The sequence below is a fragment of the Pseudochaenichthys georgianus genome, chromosome 17 (assembly GCF_902827115.2).
Source record: "Pseudochaenichthys georgianus chromosome 17, fPseGeo1.2, whole genome shotgun sequence".
Lineage (NCBI taxonomy): Eukaryota > Metazoa > Chordata > Actinopteri > Perciformes > Channichthyidae > Pseudochaenichthys > Pseudochaenichthys georgianus.
Genome location: NC_047519.1, coordinates 8426022 through 8447407, shown reverse-complemented (window position 1 = coordinate 8447407; position 21386 = coordinate 8426022). Strand labels below are relative to the sequence as shown.

Here is a 21386-nt window from a genome sequence, read left to right as displayed (position 1 = left end):
ACTCTCAGCGGCGAAACTGTGACGCACTGGGGGTGGGGGGATGCTGTTTAGAGTATAGGTGAGGTCCTGATAATTTATTCCGGTAAATTACTCTGACCTCACTAATTGACCTGACCGAAGTTACTGAGTCTATGTAAGTTTACTGCTTGGCTCAGATCCACCAAACGTAAGCAAGATCTCACCTCTATCAACTCCCCGAAGAACCAGGTTCAATTAACTGCTGTTTCTATTCAGACAACTCTTTTAATCTGTTTAAGCGATCCCGAAGGATTTTGGTATCAGTAAATGGGGTGTGTTCCTACCTAAACAGACATTCTGGTAAGGTAGGTGCTCTGATAATGATAGATGTTCATTGAGCTACTGTGTTAATGCACATAGTTGGCAATGCAAAATTGTGGAATGTCACCTCAGGCTCCTTTCCCTGGTCTGTTGTAGGCTCAGAGTGGATCGCTGTTGTCTTCCATTTCTGACACATCTTCCTCTATCTCCTCTTCATCTGGTACAAAAATGTGTCCAGAGCCCCTCGTACAGAAAATCGCCTAATCGGTCACCTGCTCATTGTGTCAATGAGTCAAATGTGAGTAAGGCACAAATATAACTGCTTGAGAGCCAGTAAGGGAGGCGCATGTAGCGCGAGAAGTTCCCGTAACCTGTGTGTGCATATATAGATGTTTTCCATCTGCAGGATGAACATAATACACTCATACCCATTCATTTTCTATGGCGATCAAACCTGACCGAAAACGCCAAGGGTGTTTCACTGTTGAATAAATCACTCAACATTCAATGCAAGTGGTGATGATCAAGTGTATGTTCAGAGGCCTAGTGTGGAGGATAACATAAGGTATTGAGGCAATTGGATAAAAACAATATTTATTTATTTTAAAGTCATTAAATTGCTCAATTTAAATAAATGTAAAGGTACAGAAAGACAACTCACAGAAGTGTGAGAATTGGAAGTTATGAGATTAAAATCGAAGATTTCAAATCATATTTCCCATGTTAAATATAAAAAAACATTGCTATGCATGTTTTTTACTGCAGTGCAAGCCTTTTTATCCGTCACTATATTTCACTGCTGCTTGTCAGTAGGTGGCACTGTTTCCCAAGTATTGCACAACTGTAAACAGGCCATGATGCTTCAACCAAAATGCCAAGTTGCCATGCCATGGAGACTTTTAAGGTCTATTACATGAAGACTTCTACGCAACAGGTTCACTTCAATACAACTCTCCTTTAAATTAAAACTGCATGACAGACCAAGCAAATATAACAGCAATTTTATAAAGGCATTCATACAATTCAGTAGAGAGAAATCTGAAGAGCAGTAGCAATGTACTCTGGTGAGGGTAACCAGTGAGGAAATCTGATAGAGCAAGTGGGATAAGTTTATCATTTGAGAAGTTCCCCCACCCTCAAATAATATAAGCACAATGCAAGTGGACGATCGCTGCATTAAGAATAAATAAAATAATCTCAGTGCTCAAATCAGGTCGGCCACATTCATGGGCATCTCCTCCGGTAGTATTGTAAAACGTCTCGATATCTCGGAGAATCCTCGTGTTTTCCTCTGCGACAAAGTTGATGGCAACTCCTTTCTGTCAAAACGACCACCGCGTCCAATTCTGAAAAAGAAAAAAAGTAAAGACGAGTTGGAATCACAGGAGAGGGTGAGGGGCACGGTATAGATAACATATGTGATGAAACTCACCTATGGATGTAGTTCTCTCAGTTTGTAGGGAGGTCATAATTAATGACCAGGGAAACCTGCTGGACGTCAATGCCACGAGCCTGAGAAAAAGAGGGCATTCCACATTACATTCAAGACTAAAGCAGGACATGGCTAGTACATCGTGCGTGTTAATGTCGCTCATTTATAAGTAACAGCATTCTACAGGCGGAGAATCCATTGTGGAGAACGAGCACTAATCTTCCAAAAGTTTTGACTGCTTGGCCATTTTAGGACTGTTGCAGGTTTGACACCATTTGGGGTTTCTTACATTTCAATTTTCACCATTACATAAGTCTTTACACTCACCAGAAGATCAGTAGTGATCAACACTCTGCTTGAGCCAGACCTGAACGCTCTCATGACATCACGCTCCTTTTGGTCCATATCACCATGCTGCAAAAAATATGTATTCAAGTTAGGAAACTCTGCAGCCTTGCTACTAGGGCTGTACCCGAATATTCGTTGGCCAACTATTCGGGTTTTTAATTTCATTATTCGGATATTCGTTTTTTCCCCCAATTTTTCCCTAAATGTATGCCATCAATAAAGGCGAATTGCCATATTCTTATACTATATCTATACTTTTGAATTGCAGTGTTGAAATATATACAATCTCAGCCTGTGCTCCCGACATCGCGTTCACGAACGCAAACGGCACGCTTCACCTCGTTTCACACACCTGAACACAAAATGCCGAAGACTTCAGCTGTGTGGGACCATTTGAAATTGGACAACGGTAAGAAGAAGGCAGTGTGCCAAATATGCGACAAGAAACTGGCCTACCACGGTGGCACAACAACTCTGAAAAGTCACCGGATGCTGCAAGTACTAGCCTAGCTGTTGTCAAGTTGCCATGATGAAGCTGCTTTATCCGCCGTTTAAACAGTAACGTTACACATGATAAAAACGTGCACTTACTTTGCTTGGAAAATAGTTGCAAGCAACCGAATTGTTTTTTATATTAGTTTTTCAATTTTATCCGAATAGTGAAAATAATAGGAGCAATGTGGGAACATCTGGGGCTAAGGCAATTATTGGCATACAGTTCTTCATTTATTTAAATACTGTTTACTGCATCGGTAACAAGTATTACAGTGTTAGGCCTACTGTTACATCTATGTTATTAAAAGTATTGTTGTTATAACAGAAATATATGTTTTGTATCTTCAGGTTGTAAAACATTAGACGGAATTTGGAAGCAGATTTGGTCCCCAGGCGCTGCACTACGACTGGGTTAAATGCAGAGGACACATTTAGTTTTAATGTATGCGAGTACTGAGACAATAAATAAATATAAATCCTAATAGTATGCTCTTTCTGCGTTTCTGCTTAACAGTGTTGTCAGGTGTCGGAGCGTGTTATGAATCTTTTTTGAAAAAAAACAATTTTAAAGAAAACTCTCCGCACCGAATATTCGCTGCTGATTACTACCGAATATCCAGAGCCTGAAAAATGGTATTCGGGACAGCCCTACTTGCTACCAGTCGATCCAACAAAGATGTAAAGCCCAGCAGGCAGAGAACCCAACGTACCAGAGCAGAGACAGTGAAGTCTCTAGCGTGCATCTTCTCAGCCAGTCCACTTTTCTCCTGGTGTTCAGGAAAATGACCCCCTGGGTGATGGTCAGGTTTTCATACAGATCACACAGGGTGTCCAGCTTCCACTCCTGGAAACAGCAAGGAAAATAGCCACGTTATTTTTGTCAACTGAACAAACCGGTCGTAATGCCCACTATTCTTTATGGAACTGAGCAGCTAATGTGTAGCACAAGATCTTGAGACAAAGGGGACTGGACATTAAGAAAGAGGTCCCCCCAGAGACTCAATTGCGACACTGTGCCTTTATTGTCCTTCCCTGGTGTACCACTGCTTACACGGCCACATGAGCTAAACCCGAAGGCTTGGCTCCTGTAGTTTGAGCAGGGTGCTTTAAGAGAAGGGGCAATTTCATACAGTCAGAACAGTGTAATGTTGATGATAACCCACCTCTTGCTCCACATTTATGTAGAACTGCTTGAGACCCTCGAGGGTAAGTTCTTCTTTCTTCACCAGGATGCAAACTTTTTGGTCACCTCCAACACCTCTGCTGGCAGAGAGCAGGACCACCTGTAGGAGACAACATGTTACCAAAAGATCAAAAAATACTGAGCCGAGTAGAGACAGAGTTGCAGAAGTTAAACATTTAAAATGCAGAACTAAGTGTGGCACTGCACCTTGAGACAGAGGCCACTGAACATTAAGAAAGAGGTTCCACCACATCTCATTTTCAGTACAGTGGCTAACAATCTTCTTCCACGCAATACTCTGCTAGCATTATTGCATGAAACAGATTAAATCTGGATCACACAATTATAGCAGTGTTCTGTTCATGCAGAAGGTATCAATATTTTCAGTATTGTACTTGAAGTCAAAGGATTCTTCAGGCATGAAAACGGGTCAGGGGTGAAAAAGGTGAGAAGGATATTATCCCTCTAGGGGGGTGCGGGGGCATGCTCCCCCGGAAGAACATTTTGAATATTCCATATTTTAAAGCATTAATCTGATGCATTTTGAGATGCATTTTTTTTTTTGCCAACCTGGGGAGAAACTGAACTTCAGCCATGAGTAAAAAATATTATGACCTCCTTACTAAGTATTATCAGGGATGCAAACTCATCAGGTATGGAAAAGGTGACAAGGACCCGAGCCCCCCCCCTCGACCCCACGGAATATCGGCTTTAAAATGAGGAATAACAGAGGATTTTAGCAGTCAAAACAACTAAAGCAGCAGTGTTAATAATAACAGAAATGCTAAAGAGTCACATCTAATAGAAATATATAAAAGCATTTATTTTAATTGTGTAGCAGTCAGTTTATAATTTTGGCAGCACTGTTGAGCATTTTGAAAATCTATTGTCATGCCTCTGTGCAAGGCTTAGTCTTTCTATCTTTATGGCATCTGGTGTAAAGTAACTAAATTCATAAACTCAAGTACTATACTTGGGTACAACTTTGAGATACTTGTACTTTATTTAAGTTATTTCAATGTTTTGCTACTTTGTTCTTCTTCTCCTCTACAGTTCAGAGGTAAATGGTGTACTTTTACTCCACATGTATTTAATACCTTTAGTTACTTCACAGATCTGGATGAATGATGTGAAATCTAATCAAGTGATGAATCAGACTTTAGTTCCACCTGGAGTAAATCCACAAGCTACCCTGCAGTCTACAAAGTCATTCAAACTAGCTGCACCTTCACCAGCTTTGAGAACGCTTTCATGATCAGTCATTATAAAACATATCATATATATTATTCTGAAATGGACCAATCTGCACAACGACTACTTTTACTGTCGCTACTTTCACTATATTTTGATGAGAATACTTTTCTACTTTTACCTGAGGAACATTTTGAATGCAGTACTTTTACTAACAGAGTATTCCTATTCCTACACTCTGGTACTTCTACTTTTACTCAAGTACAAGACCTGAGTACTTCTACTTTTACTCAAGTACAAGATCTGAGTATTTCTGCTTTTACTCAAGTACAATATCTGAGTGCTTCTCCTTTTACTCAAGTACAACATCTGAGTGCTTCTACTTTTACTCAAGTACAAGATCTATACTTAGACCACCTCCGTTTATCGCCTATGAAAAAAAACTATTAGAAAACGAAGGCTAACCCCCGATCCCACCAGAAGCGTCTGCGCTGCGACCTCCTCCTGCGTCATAACCCACCAGGCGCGTTTCAAAACGTTGCGGAAGCGGAGAGTCGTGTGTGCAGCCTCGCAGTTGTTGTTGATTTTGGAATATTTCCTGGACATTTGTACTTCTACAAGTAGTAGGCTATGTAGTTAAATGGTTTATGTTTGTGTCTGTTAAAATCGTGTTTATTGTCGTTATTTCCCATTTTGGTGTGTTGTAGACTACAGACAGTTAATAATAATTGTAATATTCCAGTTATAAACGACATGAATCAAAGATGTGTTGCTGTATTCTAGTGGTAAAAAAAAAATATGCATTCATCATCATAATTATTCTACATATATATAATTTACAATGCCTGTAAACCGGAGGAGAACGCTGACATGTATTCTCCTACTTGAAAGACGGTGGTGGGGGAGGAGAAGGAACCGGTTTTGGGTGCACCCCCTCAACCAGCAAAGCAGACAAGGTGATTTTCATCACTTCCTGTCTGCGCAAAAAATAGGATTCATCCTATATTTTAGAAATTCCTTGCGGCGAGGAGCTTCTGGGACGCTTCGCGCCGCGGCGCAGCGGGTCTGGTGGAATAGCACCCATTGACTAGAGTGGCCGCGATCGCTAAAACCGCCGCAGCGCAGACGCTCCTGGTGGGATTAGGGAGTAACGCTAATATTAGCAGAAAGTGACAATGTATGCTAGCTAGCTAGACGATAATATTGCGACAGAAAAACTTTTCAGTGCACATCACGCTCTGCGCTCCGACAGGGAGCTCTGCTCTGAACACCTGAACGGCCCGTTCTAACAGCTGTTCACCAGCAGTCCAGTCTGTGCCAGAGTGACTCCGGACTGCACAGTTAATATTAACGAACGCACCCGTAGCTAATGTGGCTGCTGAATCTAGACCATCATCACGGAGCAGCAGATCCGACAGGAAGACTCGAGCACACAGCTCGCGCTGCATTATAATATATAAAAAAGAACACCATGCGTGTCATGATGGCACATAACAGCTCGCGGCCGTAGATCACTCTGGGTCCCAGACCAGGGGATCAGTAGTCATGTAAAGACATCTCCATTGCATTGTCAGTCCCGAAAGATGGTACAGCATAATTTCACCCAGTTTTCCACAGCAACATAAAAATATTGAAACCACAATCAATTCAAATAGCAGTCAGATTTTAGACCGATGCAGCCATGGACAGAGACTACACCAATCTGAGGATACTGTGCGTCACAATTTTTAAAGCTTTGAAAACTAAAAAGAAAGTACCTTAGGTATTGAATCAGTGTCCTCAATATGCTGTGTATAGGATCTGAGATACTGTGGCGGTCACGGTGACCTCAGAAACAGCATGTCTGCTGAGCCAGCTCTCTGGTGGGAGCCGGCACCAGAGCCTCCTTCAGCTTAATGTCCAGTTGCTGCAAGATAGAGATGGCAAACGTGGCCGTCTTGCCAGTGCCCGACTGGGCAATGACATCATAGCCTGATGGCAAGGGGACAAATGTTACTAACAGTAAGAAAAACATTTTACAATTCAAAAGAATGACCTATAACAAACATGTTTCAGTATTGAGTGATCAGTAAGGTAAAAATAAATATCCCCATAATTTGGTAAGTCCCGAAAGATGGTAAAGCATCATTTCACTCAACATGAATAGACTATTTGTTTAACAGTTTAATATGTTTTTGTACCTTTGATGCAAGGCATGATTGCCCTTTGTTGAATAGCAGATGGCTTCTCAAAACCATATATTCCCCTGAGAAGAGTCTCCTTCAGGTTCATATCATCAAGTCACCCAGAGCCAGAATGACTTTCTGGATCTACTAAGAGACGACGGAAGCGAAACAAAAAAAGACACAACATCTTGTCAGGATAATGTGGAGATCAGGTGGCACATGACAATGTCAACAGTGTGTGGAAGAACTGTTCATAGTGATCAGTAAAGTTAAAAAGACATCTCCATTGCATTGTCAGTCCCGAAAGATGGTAAAGCATCATTTCACCCAGTTTTCCACAGCAACATAAAAATATTGAAACCACAATCAATTCAAATAGCAGTCAGATTTTAGACCGATGCAGCCATGGACAGAGACTACACCAATCTGAGGAGGATACTGTGAGTGACAATTTTTAAAGCTTTGAAAAGTAAAAAGAAAGTACCTTAGGTATTGAATCAGTGTCCTCAATATGCTGTGTATAGGATCTGAGATACTGTGGAAGTCACTGTGACCTCAGAAACAGCATGTCTGCTGAGCCAGCTCTCTGGTGGGAGCCGGCACCAGAGCCTGAGCCTCCTTCAGCTTAATGTCCAGTTGCTGCAAGATAGAGATGGCAAACGTGGCCGTCTTGCCAGTGCCCGACTGGGCAATTACACCATAGCCTGATGGCAAGGGGACAAATGTTACTAACAGTAAGAAAAGCATTTTACAATTCAAAAGAATGACCTATAACTATCAAGTTTCAGTATTGAGTGATCAGTAAGGTAAAATAAATATCCCCATAATTTGGTAAGTCCCGAAAGATGGTAAAGCATCATTTCACTCAACATGAATAGACCATTTGTTTCACAGTTTAATATGTTTTTGTACCTTTGATGCAAGGCATGATTGCCCTTTGTTGAATAGCAGATGGCTTCTCAAAACCATATATTCCCCTGAGAAGAGTCTCCTTCAGGTTCATATCATCAAAGTTGTCTGTAATCTCATTCCAGTTGCTCTGAAGTAAAGAAACAAAGTTTGTATAAGTCAGGATACAAATGTGTGGCTAAATCTGAAAAAAGACAATGTATGTTGTCATGCACTTACCTCGATGACACCCTCAAGCTCCATTCCACCTGGTCCCCCATGGTCTCTCTCTCTTGAGCTTTATACGGAAAAAGGTAATTCAACATTTAAATTATAAATATGAACAGTGTATTGGGGAGAGAGTACTTAACTGGTTACTACAACGTGCCATCCCTACCACGTGTCATATAAAGTCGCTAGTTGTTGTTTTTTTTAAATTGACTTATGTTAATTGTAAGCTATATTGAAATTAAGAACTACGTCAGGTTTTACAGTAATATACAGGGTTACGCCCAAAGAGTCCGATTACAGAGCGTTGGGCTTGCCTGGGCGCACGTGTGACATCCCACGAGGGCTTAATTAACTGCGTCTCTGAATCTTCCCGCTAACGGACCATCGATACATGAACTGCTCCCCCGCCCACTGTCTTTAAAATAAATTATCGTATGAAATACATAGAGAAAGATGTCGGACAGTTGGGCCTGTGGTGCCGAAGGGGGCTTCTCCTGCCTCATAACAAGGCCGAGCTGTAGCCTGGCCTGACGGGCCCTGTGACTCCAAACCACCGGCCATGACGGAAGAAAGTTTTTAAAAAGAATGCAACTAGGTTTTTATGAATGTCATAATAAGGAATAAGCTATATACAGTAGCCTACAACGTTTTACATGGCTAGTAACGGCAATTTGTATCAGTTAGCTGGACAGCTAATTATTAGCATCGTCCTCAGCGCTTGAGGCCTAACCACATATGTAAAAAGGCCTAACTATCGAGGTAATACATAATTAGGAATATACAGAGTGCACCCCACCATATCACGCTTAAGTACACCTAAGCATCTATTATTGTTCTAAAATGAAGACCGAATAAATGTTGTATACCTGTTGTAATCAGCAGCATCACTAGACATGATCCGTTCCCAACTGCAGCATGCGACTGGAAAGATCGCTGATGGTGATGCAAACTGTATTTATACAGCCGGACTATTTTTCACTGATTAACTTAACATGCTCAGTTTTGTTGACTATGCACTCTCAGTTGACTGACTTAATGTTTGCATAACATACATTGCATTTACCATCTGCTATGTGCACATTTCTCTTCAATAACCGATACAAAATGTTAACATTAATCCAATCTATATTTTTTCAGCGGAAGGATATTGCAGTAACAAGTAGTGCTTGGGCTGCTACAGTGTCTCTGATAGGACAAAAAACCCTGAGTTTGACATTTTCGTGCTCCATTTCTGGAAAAGAGGTTCGTGTGAGGTCGGTGCAAGATGAGCTCATGAAAAAATAGCTTGAATGTAATAGTAGTAAGAAAAGTAACGGAGGCTATGAAACTCCATCATCTCCATCATCATGAAACATATTTTAACAGGCAGGGAGTTTATAGGGGTATTCGCAACAGTGAATGTTTTACATTATGTATTCTTACATGAGATATTATATATTTAACTTAGACACATTTGTATATTAGAAATCAGTGAACCATAGCTGTTCGGCTCAATTTGTTTTCCATTTCTGCAGGTTAATGTTGGAGAGAGGTTTTAAAGGTCCCATGTCATGCTTTTCCGGTTATTACCCGTCCCCTTGTGTGTTATGAAGGTTTTGATGCATGTAAACGGTCTGCAAAGTCATAAACCCTCAAAGTACACCCTGTAGCAAGTAAAACTCTAACACAGAAAAGACCTGTCTATGCTGCCCCAGAACGCCTCATTGGAGATTTCTCTTTTTCCATTGTGTTCTTCCTGGGTACATTGACGTGCCCATACCCAAATGGACCAATCCGTGGAGCTCCTCACACACACCCTGGGTGTTTCTCAATGTCGAAGAAGGCTGCTCCAGACCCACTATTTCAAGCATACTACGTCATCGAGTGCCACCGAAGGACTGTTCCAATGTCCAGCATACTTGGGCTGCATCTCAGGTCGATTAAATGGAGTCCTTGCATCCCTCACTTGCGTCGTTTCCCTGCGTTTAGTCCCTTCCACAAGGGAAGCATGGAGAGATGCAAGGAAACCACGAGAAGCAGGACAATAGAGGTTTCTCAAAACTCTAATTTCCCCTCCTCGACTCGTATCCTCGACTCCTATCCTCGAGACTTAGTCCCGCCCACAGGAGATGCGAGCGGAGGACTGAGGAGGGGAACCGAGGAGAGAGGAGGGGAAATTAGAGTATTGCGAAACCTCTAATGAGTTTTAAGAGCAATGAGACGTCCTTTCCTCCGGAGCGTCATGTGAAGCGATGTCCGTTTGTGATGATGCTGCACAGCTGTTCGTCTGACAGCAGCCAGCTGGTTATGTCTAGAAAGGATCCGTCTTGTGTAAATATGACATCACGTTCTCGTTGTAACTCTCGTTGTAATCGGAGCGGCTCGGAAACACATCTACAGCAGTAACATGCATACACATTAATGCAGCAGCAATATTAATAGAGAAACATCAGATAAAACACTGAAAGGGAACATTTTATTGCACCAGGAGCTATCTTGGGACTTTTACTGCGACAACGTTGACTTTAAAAAATAAACCATAGTGTTGGTGATCTACGAGTATCTGAGGATTTCATCGGAGGATGGTCTGGTAGTTCCTCCATTATCGCTCCTCCATTATCGCTCCTCGATCCTCCATCCACAATGCTTTGCGGACGGACCAATTTCCAAATCTTTGGCGGAAATAGCGCTCCATTTAAGGCGGGGCCTCTCATATGACGCACACCTGTTAGCCTCTTCCACAATTCTTTGTTATCCGAGCCTAGGAAGGATTCTTGCCTCGCTTCTGAAGCAATTGACTTGGAATACATCTGCTACCAAGCAAGCGTCCTCGTCCTAGACATTGAGAAACACCCACACTCTCTCAGCGGCGAAACTGTGACGCACTGGGGGTGGGGGGGATGCTGTTTAGAGTATAGGTGAGGTCCTGATAATTTATTCCGGTAAATTACTCTGACCTCACTAATTGACCTGACCGAAGTTACTGAGTCTATGTAAGTTTACTGCTTGGCTCAGATCCACCAAACGTAAGCAAGATCTCACCTCTATCAACTCCCCGAAGAACCAGGTTCAATTAACTGCTGTTTCTATTCAGACAACTCTTTTTAATCTGTTTAAGCGATCCCGAAGGATTTTGGTATCAGTAAATGGGGTGTGTTCCTACCTAAACATGTGTGTGGCAGGGTGCAGTCTTACCTTTGAAGCAGGAGAGGAGAGCACAGATTTTCCCTTTTATTGTCCCAATCCAAAAGGTGAGATCAGTTTATTTGAAGAAAAAGTAGGTCCAAACCAATACAGAGTCTTTACCTTTTAACACATTATAATCATACAAAACATATCATGCTGGGGTTATATTTGTTATCTAAAACCTTAATTCATATTCATTCAAATCATCAAATCATGTATTCTGGTACGTTCTAACAACGTCTTCCAGGAAAAGTCCAAATCATGTATTCTGGTACGTTCTAACAACGTCTTCCAGCAAAAGTCCAAATCATGTATTCTGGTACGTTCTAACAACGTCTTCCAGCAAAAGTCCAAATCATGTATTCTGGTACGTTCTAACAACGTCTTCCAGCAAAAGTCCAAATCATGTATTCTGGTACGTTCTAACAACGTCTTCCAGCAAAAGTCCAAATCATGTATTCTGGTACGTTCTAACAACGTCTTCCAGCAAAAGTCCAAATCATGTATTCTGGTACGTTCTAACAACGTCTTCCAGCAAAAGTCCAAATCATGTATTCTGGTACGTTCTAACAACGTCTTCCAGCAAAAGTCCAAATCATGTATTCTGGTACGTTCTAGCAACGTCTTCCAGCAAAAGTCCAAATCATGTATTCTGGTACGTTCTAACAACGTCTTCCAGCAAAAGTCCAAATCATGTATTCTGGTACGTTCTAACAACGTCTTCCAGCAAAAGTCCAAATCATGTATTCTGGTACGTTCTAACAACGTCTTCCAGCAAAAGTCCAAATCATGTATTCTGGTACGTTCTAACAACGTCTTCCAGCAAAAGTCCAAATCATGTATTCTGGTACGTTCTAACAACGTCTTCCAGCAAAAGTCCAAATCATGTATTCTGGTACGTTCTAACAACGTCTTCCAGCAAAAGTCCAAATCATGTATTCTGGTACGTTCTAGCAACGTCTTCCAGCAAAAGTCCAAATCATGTATTCTGGTACGTTCTAGCAACGTCTTCCAGCAAAAGTCGAAATCATGTATTCTGGTACGTTCTAGCAACGTCTTCCAGCAACCACTTACCGAGAGCCATCTAACCCAGCTCTGAGGGTCAGAGCTTACCGGGAGAGAGTATACCAGGGGTTTCCCCCTCTCTCTCCTTCAAATCATTCCACTCAGCAAACAAAGAAATTCACTCAGCATTCAAAGATATTCACTCAGCATTTCATCCAAAAAATTCACTCAGCATTTCAACCAAGAAATTCACTCAGCTTTCAATGAAGAAAATCAAGAGATATTTACCAAGTTTGAGAGAACCTTACCGAGAGCTATTAACTCAGCTCTGAAGGACAGAGCTTACCAGGAGAGAGTATACCAGGGGTTTCCCCCTCTCTCCCCCCGAAATCCCAAAAAGCCAGTCTTTTTAAGCTAAAAAAAACCGGATAGAAAACCCCACAAACACCTCCTCTATACCTAACCAACATATTCTATTGGCTCTGGCATAAGACACACCTTCCCAAGTTTGTGTAAAACAAAACATGACTATACATATTCTATGACTATGACATAACCACCTTTTTGAGGCCTCAATGTGTTTCTCCTTAAGTCCGGAGCCCCCCTCCCTGCTGTGAGAGGAGAGGAAAGAACTTGCCTACTCTCTGATAAGAGAGTAGGACATAAATCATTATAAGTCTTACACTCAACTAAACAAACCACTTTGTTTTGTTTATGCTGTAAATATAGAAAAACCTAAAATATGAAGCATTTTCATTGTGGGTTACACAAGAATATAATTGATTATATTTGATTACAACTAACTTTCGTTTTAAGTATTCAACATACTATGAAGCTCTCAACAATGCTAGTGGAGCCCATGGATGTATAATAAGAACTAGATACAGCGTCGGAGGCGGGGTTTCGTTCTTTCCTATGAGAGCTGCAGAGAGCCGAAGTCCCTCCCTTTCCGGTGGACCTCCATGAGAACTTATTTCGGAAAAAGTATGTATTGAAGTCAATGGCGAGAGAAAGATTATCTTTCGATCCCGTTTGAATTGTGCCACGAATTACACATGATGTTTGTCAATTTAAAAGATAATTTTGCAAGTCAAAAGAATAAAACTGTGAAGTAACCCTTTTTTTGCGTGAAACCGCTCAATGAACTACATCTCCCGTCTCTCACCACACACCAAGACGGCCGTCACGTTAGCACATTTCACTTCTTGCTTTCAGAATGAGGCGAAAAGTATTAAACGAGGAGAAAATCTCTACAAGTCTGGGCATGTTGAGAGCTGCAAATGCACAAAAGGGGAGTTAGTCGGTTCCGTAAGAGTCAGCATGCGGGACGGGGATTCTGGGATTTGTAGTCTATCTAGTTGCATATTTTTCATAGTCTTATATTTCAACAGTTTTACGAGTTTTTTAAGATTGACAAACATCATATGTGTAATTCATGGCTCAATTAAAACGAGATCGAAAGATAAGTTGTCTCTCTCCATTGACTTCAATACATACTTTTTCCGAAATAAGGTCCCATGGAGGTGCCCGGAAGGGGCGGGACTTCGCCTTTCTATTGGTGCATGAGGACAAAATGGCCCAACTTTTGAGAGAGCGAAATGTCACAGATTACCCATCATGCTTAGCTGTCAGAGCAGAAGAACCCGTATGTGCACTCACAGAGCATGCACCCCTTAAGCCCCGCCCCCCGAGCTCCCACTCTCGGCTCAGTAGAATGAATGGAGAGAGAAAATAAATCTAGATTCGGCTTTTAGTGCATTTTACGGACCGAATGATTCTAATAAGGGCTATAAAATAGTTCATACTGGGTAATTTATTTAGTTTAAATTAAAATCAGTAGGCGAGGCTGTAATTTCGCCAGCTGTTACTCTCATGAGCGAGGCAGAACATAATAGTTTTAACATGACAAAAAGCTGCTGTGTCGTTTATTGCACCTCAAACATTAAAACAAATCCAGAGTTACGTGTTTCTGTACTTCCTCTAAGAAGAAAGGACAGTAACAGAAGAGCTCTGTGGCTTCAGGCTTGATCGCTGTTCAAATGACAGCGTTGGTTTCCCCAAAAGTGGGCGGGGCTGTAAAGTGAAGTAGATTTTACTAGGCTTGTTTGAGACAAGCAAGACCTGCGCAAACCTGCGCAGTTGCGATCAACGTCTTGCTAGTGCGTTGCATGATGGTTAGTCATTTTGTCCGACTTGCTCTGGAGGCTCGCCCACATGAGACTTTGAAATCTCGCGGGACAAAGACGCCCGCAGCCTTGAGAGCGAGGCGAGGCGAGTTGGCGCAGTTGCTCTCCACGAGCTGCGGAAGCGAAATGCTTGATGGGAAACGGCTCGCTGGTATCTCGAGCTGTGCGCTCATTGGTGGTTTTTACCACGTGCTGCTGATGAAACTCTCCAATTGGCTGGCAAAAGTTTGTTGTTGTTTTGTGTCAGTTTTACGTCGCCACATCCATTCCCATTTTTCATCATTGTTCCACAATGTTTATCATCATGAAATTAATATCTATATATTTTATACTATACTGCTTACCGTTTTCATACTGTATATATATCTTAGCATATTCATACACACTGTTCATACTGCTCACAGGCTGATATCTAGTGTATTCATACCCCACTGTGTATTCATCATTCAATTCATTCTATATGTTATTCTGTAGATTGTGTACATTACTTTCCACTTCACTGCTTGTTGCACCTGGTTAGAAGCTAAACTGCATTTCGTTGTCTCAGTACCTGTAATATGTGCAATAACAATAAAGTTTCTCTTTAAGTTAAACCAAATCATTAAAATAAAAGCTATTGTAATGTAATGATTTGGTTTAACCTTATTTATTGAATACATCATTTAAAATGGCAAGATTAAATCAAATTACATCCATGTTGTACACATCATAAAGCTTAAAGTGGCAGCTAAAGAATTAACACAGCAGCAGGTCTGTTCAATGCATGCTCATTAAGCTTCATGTGTGCGGATCTGAAGGGACTGATCATTTGTAGCCTGTCCACCTATCAGTTTTGCAAACATTAAGAGGGAGGAGCATTTCTAATTATGGAACCCAGTCGTGGTTCATCATCATGTCATTCTCCATACAATACATATGGGATTTCTATTGCATCCACTTCATCTGCAACGAAAAACGCCAACGCAATTTCCGCCATTGCAAACCCAGCCAGTCAAGCCGACTCCGAGTCCGAGCTGTCCGATTTAAGACGAGCTTTTTGACACCTCCCCCGGCTGCGATCGGCTACTCTCGTCTACTTTCGAGGCGAGCCGCAATGTGTCTCAAACAAGCCTACTCTCATCTATTATTCAAAACCATTCTATTTATTCTAACGTATTACATGCCAGTGTTTTATCTTTTTATTTATTTGTTTTTATTTTAAATCGTATAATGTCGGACTTTTTTTGTCGTCTTTGAGGAAAATAAATGGGGCTTAGAGCCTCAGAATACTGAAATCTGTATTTTTTTAAATCTCTTCCTTCTAATTTGTTATTCTTTTCTAAATAACACACTGTTATTTACTCAACAATAACACACAATTATCCTTGTTTTTATTTATTCGTTTAATTCTATAATCTTGGGCTTTTTAGCATGCTTTTTAGCCGTAAATAAAGTCACCAGAAACAGACGGGACATTTCGAGATTTAGGATGGCCGAAGACACTACACTACCCATAATCCCCAGCTATCGTTTGGGACTACAGTCCCGTTGACAAACCCTGTGATGTTGCGCCAAGGTTACGCCGAGCGTCAAGCTCTTTGAAATGGAACGAAACCACGGCAGACTATTCAAAACTGGACTCGAACGCCCCACCAGAACTACACATGCTGGCTATTGTGTTTCGGAACATGTTCTCTATGGCACGTCTCTACTGGGAATTGTAGTTTTAAAAGACGTTTTTCCCAAATTTAGAAGTTGACAGTATTAAACTGTGTACAGCCCTGGAGGTTTAGGCGATAGGAATCACATTGGTGTTTACACATTTAAAACATGTAATTACTAAATGGGTGAAAATCACTTGTATCCATAATGGGCAGCATTAATATATACCCCCACGACAGCTCATTGTTTTTTTTTTTCAATATGTTTATTGATTTTCAGTTTACAAAAAATCACATAGGACGAAGACATAGAGCCAAAAGCAATACATATATACACAGGACAACTACTTTACATTAAAGAAAAGTAGCAACACTAAATTAAATTGGTACATACTACAAGGGCACTCTAATACATCTGCAATCATCGAGTTTTCCAGCAATAGGACCGTATTTCTACAGAGGATATCACAGTCATTTACATTTTACCATATTGTAGCACATTATAGAATTATCGCATTATCCTGCCCCAGTTTCGTTCAGAAATTGAGATAGGTCGTTGTTCTTGGTATACTCTATAAAACATCCCCAGACCTTCTGGAACAGTTCTTGTTGTTGTCTTTAAGAATGTAAGTGATTTTTTCTAAAGGCAGACATAAAGAAAGTTCCCTAAACCACTGTGCAATACTAGGTTTGCCCAACTTTTTCCATGTTAAGGCAATCACTCTTTTTGCTTGGAGTAAACATATATCTATAAAAACTTGTTTATAACGTTGTATGTTATGTCCATCCGGATATAGGCCAAGTAGGAACATTTTTGGTTCCAGCTTTAAGCTGATTGCTAAAATATTCTGTACTGTTACCCTAACCTCTTCCCAGAATTCCTTTATTCTTGGACATAACCATAGACAATGAAACAGTGTGCCTTTTCCTTCCCCACATCTGGTGCACGTGTCTGGGATATTAGCGTTAAATTTATTCAATTTTTCTGGTGTAATGTACACTCTCATTAGCCACTTGTATTGCAGAAGCTTTAGACGCGTATTACCCGTCTGTGTTTGGGCCACCTTACAAGCTGTGCTCCACTGTTCCAATGTTAGATTTTCCTGTAAGTCATTTTTCCAAGCATTGAGTCTAGAGTTCGAGGATTCTGAGGAGAACGCCAGCAGGAGATCATAGAATTCAGATATGATGCCCTTCCCAAAGGGGTTTTTAATTAAAACTTTCTCCAATATGGACAGAGGAGGGGCCAGCATGAGTCGGTCCTGGTTCGCTCCTACAAAGCTCCTGAGTTGCAAGTATTTAAAAAAATGTTTACGAGGAATTTCGTGTTTACTGACAAGTTCCTCAAATGATAAAAACTTCTCATTATCACTTCCAAACATGTCTTTTAACTGTCCCACCCCCTTTTCCGCCCATAGTCTAAAACCTCCATCGGCATTCCCTGGCACAAAAAGAGTATTTCCCCATATCGGGCTGAACCCGGAGAGAGAAGAAGGTTCGTTCATATATTTTTTAACCTCCTGCCAAACATCAATCATATTTTTAACTATAGGGTTAGTTGTAGTTTTTTTAAGGTTTTTAGGGTTGTCAGAGTATAAATAAGTAGGAAGTGGGAGCTTTAAGGAGCAAGACTCAACATCCCTCCATGCCGGAGGCCTCTCCTCTGTGTAGTAAAACATCAATGTCCTCAGCTGAGCTGCCCAGTAGTACCACAACATGTTAGGGAACTGTAATCCTCCTCTATCATAAGGCAAGTACAAAAGAGATAAACGGAGCCTGGGGCGTCTGTTATTCCATATAAAATTACTAAACATTTTCTTCATTCTAGGAAAAAAATCTGGTGGGGGTGACAGGGGGATGTTTTGAAATAAATATAAAAGCTTGGGGAGAACATTCATCTTGAGTATATTAATTCTACCCATTAGAGAGATCGGAAGGTTTGACCATCTATCAACTGATTTGGAAATAGACTCTATAATCGGATTATAGTTAGAGTTCACAATATCTTCCAATTTGGGGACAATCTGAATACCCAAGTAAGTGAAAGTATTTACTGTTCTAAAATGACCAGCATGTTTGGGTGGGTTAGACCTTTCCTCCGAGTTAAGGAGCATGATGGAGGATTTTGAATTATTTACTTTGTAACCCGATATTTGGCTGAACCCTTTAATCAGATCCATAAGAGCCGGTATAGAGTTCTCCAGATTTCTAAGGAAGAGAATCACGTCATCAGCGTAAAGAGCTATTCGATGGTCAAACCCTCTCACATGTATGCCTGAAATCATTGTGTGCTCTCTCACAGCAATAGCAAATGGTTCAATTGCGATTAAGAAAAGAAGGGGGGATAGAGGACAACCTTGTCTACAGCCCCTACCGATCCTTATCGGCTTTGATATGATATTATTTGTAATTATTTCTGCATACGGGTCGTTGTATAAAAGTTTTATCCAATTACAAAACTTCTCCCCAAAGCCAAAGCGGACAAGAAGTTCAAACAAATAGGACCATTCCACCCTGTCAAAAGCTTTCTCAGCGTCTAATGCCAAGAGAGCTGTATCCGGCGCCCCCCTTTGGTCATGTAGAATGTTCAAAACCCGTCTCACATTGTGAAATCCCTGACGGCCAACCATGAACCCATTTTGATCCTCTTTTATAATTTCCGGCAGCAGGCCTTCCAGTCTTCTTGCCAAGATCTTACAAAGTATCTTTAAGTCTGAGTTTAGGAGGCTTATAGGGCGCATATTTTCGCACTTGTCATTTGATTTCCCAGGTTTTGGCAGAAGTGTGATCAGCGCCCCTCTCAGGGTGGGAGGAAGTATTCCATTTTGAATAGATTCAATAAACATTTCCAAAAGGGGTGCCTTTAATTTCGCTTCAAATTGTTTATAGATATCGATGGGCAGGCCATCCGGTCCTGCTGCTTTCCCCGATTTCATGCTCTTCACTGCCTCGGAAATCTCCTCCAAAGACACTACATTCTCTAATTTCAAACTTTCCTCATCCGATAATTTGGGAATCGTGAGGCTATCTAAGAATGGACTCTGGAGCATTGTCCCCTCGTCTATTTCAGAGCTGTATAATCTTTCATAATAATCCCTGAAAGCCCCATTTATTGCCACAGGGTCTGCAACGGTCTCCCCCTTGTCATTATTCAGCACAGTGATAGTCCTTTCAATTTGAAGTTGTTTTATACGCCATGCCAGGATTTTACCTGACTTTTCCCCTTGATCGAAGATGGATTGTTTAAGCTTCAGTAAGTTAGCTGCTGCTTCAGAGGCTGACATTTCATTATATTGTGCTCTTAATAGTAACAGTTCTTGGTGTAATTTAGGACAGGGATTTCTAAAATAGGTGTTTTCCATGGCTTTAATTTTGGACTCTAATAATAGTATTTTTTGTTTGGCTTTTTTAGATTTGGAGCTCGTAAAGTTAATAATCTGACCCCTAATATAAGCCTTAAACGCTTCCCACCTAGTACTTGCAGAAGTTTCAGAGGTGTTAAGCGTAAAGTATAGATCAATTTGTTTTCCTAGAAATGCTATTAGGTCTGAGTCCTGTAACCATTTGTGCTGGAATTTCCATTTGGGGGGATCCCTCAACAGCCCTGGGTCTACATACACAATACTATTCGGGGCATGATCCGAAATCAGAATGCTGTCATACATACAATCTTTAACTTTGCATACCAAACTTGCAGAAACTAAAAGTAATCAATTCGGGAATATGTTTTATGCGTATTAGAAAAACAGGAATACATTGACAATCCAGGGTATCTGTCCCTCCATATGTCCCTCAAATGTAGCTCTTTAATGGACTGGTGAATAATTTTCCTACTTTTGTTATGAGTCTTGTCTATATGTGAAGCTCTATCCTTAACAGGGTCTAGAGTACAGTTAAAGTCTCCAGCTATAATGTATTGACCTTCGAGAGATGCCAAGATAAAGAACAAGTCATTGAAAAAATTTGTGTCGTCCTTATTTGGTGCATAAATATTAACCAGATTAAGACGTTCTGTATACAGAGTACCCCGAATTATCAAATACCTTCCCATTTTATCTGCGATTACCTTTGTGACATTTAATGGAATGGACCTATGTATAAGAGTCATGACCCCTCTCGCCTGGGTAGTAAAAGGAGCTGAAAATACCTCGCCCCGCCATCTCCTCCTTATTCTGATGTCTTCATTCAAGACCAGGTGCGTTTCTTGGAGAAAAATTATTTTGGATTGTAAATCCGTTAACCTTCCCATGACCTGCTTCACCTTTTTAATCTTTTGCATCCCTCAACAATTCCAGGATGTAAATTTAATTTCTAGTCCGCTGGTCATAACTATCCACTCCAAATGGACTTTTCATGTAGCAACATATTAGAGTACCCCTAAACAACAGTAACACAAATAATAACAACATATACAACATGGATGCTTCTAAGTGCATCAGCCCCAAAACACATACCCCAAAGCCCATAACCCAGGCTTCTTCCCCCCTCCTTACTGTACACTCCAGTATAGCTTGATACCACTCCACACTTGGTGAGGAGTAGTCTAACAACGCCATCCACCCTAACGTGTAATCTTTCCCTCCTGTATTTCAGGTATAACCAAACTCTTTTCCTTTTCTTTTTTTTCTTTATTCAAAACATTGCACAATTGAGCAGAGATGTCAAGGCACATCTAAGATTGTCCAAAAAACTAAATTATAAGTGTTCATGTTTATGCCTTAGAACAAAGAGTAACGAGGGATGTAAACGCCACTCTGAATCACAGGACACCAAGTTGTCACAAGTATATGCTAACGGCTACCTGCATTGAGGTGAGGCAAAAACAAAGAGATATCACAGAGTAGCTTAGCCTTTAGCTATCTGTAGCGTTAGCCCCCAGTCTGGGAGCTCCGCTGGTGTCCTTTCCCACGTGAACTATAGCATATCAATAAATCCGTATTACATGTATATCAAGGCACAAGTTAGTAAAAAAATAATATAGAAATATTCAGTATTTTAGCGATTACCTTGCTCAACTCAAATCAGAACGTAGCAGCTAAGAGAGGGTGGCCATTTTTAAATGCCCCGTTCCTTGTAGCTCGTGCTAACAGGAGCTATGCTGGCAAGCTAGCCATTTCTTTGGCCTCATAGCCCTGTTTGACCCGGTATCTCCTCCTCGGTTCGCCTGATAAAGGCCTC

The 21386-nt window shown here is 41.0% G+C and overlaps 6 non-coding genes and 1 pseudogene across 6 annotated transcripts; all 7 read right to left on the bottom strand.

Annotated features, from left to right (window-relative positions):
- Positions 1-990: 990 nt before the first annotated feature.
- Positions 991-9162, bottom strand: LOC117462161 (eukaryotic initiation factor 4A-II-like; annotated as a pseudogene).
- LOC117463060 (small nucleolar RNA SNORA81) lies at positions 3490-3672 on the bottom strand. Its single transcript, XR_004553888.1, has one exon. It is a non-coding gene; the product is annotated as a small nucleolar RNA SNORA81 (small nucleolar RNA).
- On the bottom strand, positions 3929-4110 carry LOC117463058 (small nucleolar RNA SNORA81). The gene has a single exon (XR_004553886.1). It is a non-coding gene; the product is annotated as a small nucleolar RNA SNORA81 (small nucleolar RNA).
- Positions 6459-6533, bottom strand: LOC117463068 (small nucleolar RNA SNORD2). The gene has a single exon (XR_004553896.1). It is a non-coding gene; the product is annotated as a small nucleolar RNA SNORD2 (small nucleolar RNA).
- On the bottom strand, positions 6988-7063 carry LOC117463066 (small nucleolar RNA SNORD2). Its single transcript, XR_004553894.1, has one exon. It is a non-coding gene; the product is annotated as a small nucleolar RNA SNORD2 (small nucleolar RNA).
- LOC117463062 (small nucleolar RNA SNORD2) lies at positions 7348-7422 on the bottom strand. Its single transcript, XR_004553890.1, has one exon. It is a non-coding gene; the product is annotated as a small nucleolar RNA SNORD2 (small nucleolar RNA).
- Positions 7886-7960, bottom strand: LOC117463065 (small nucleolar RNA SNORD2). The gene has a single exon (XR_004553893.1). It is a non-coding gene; the product is annotated as a small nucleolar RNA SNORD2 (small nucleolar RNA).
- Positions 9163-21386: the final 12224 nt, after the last annotated feature.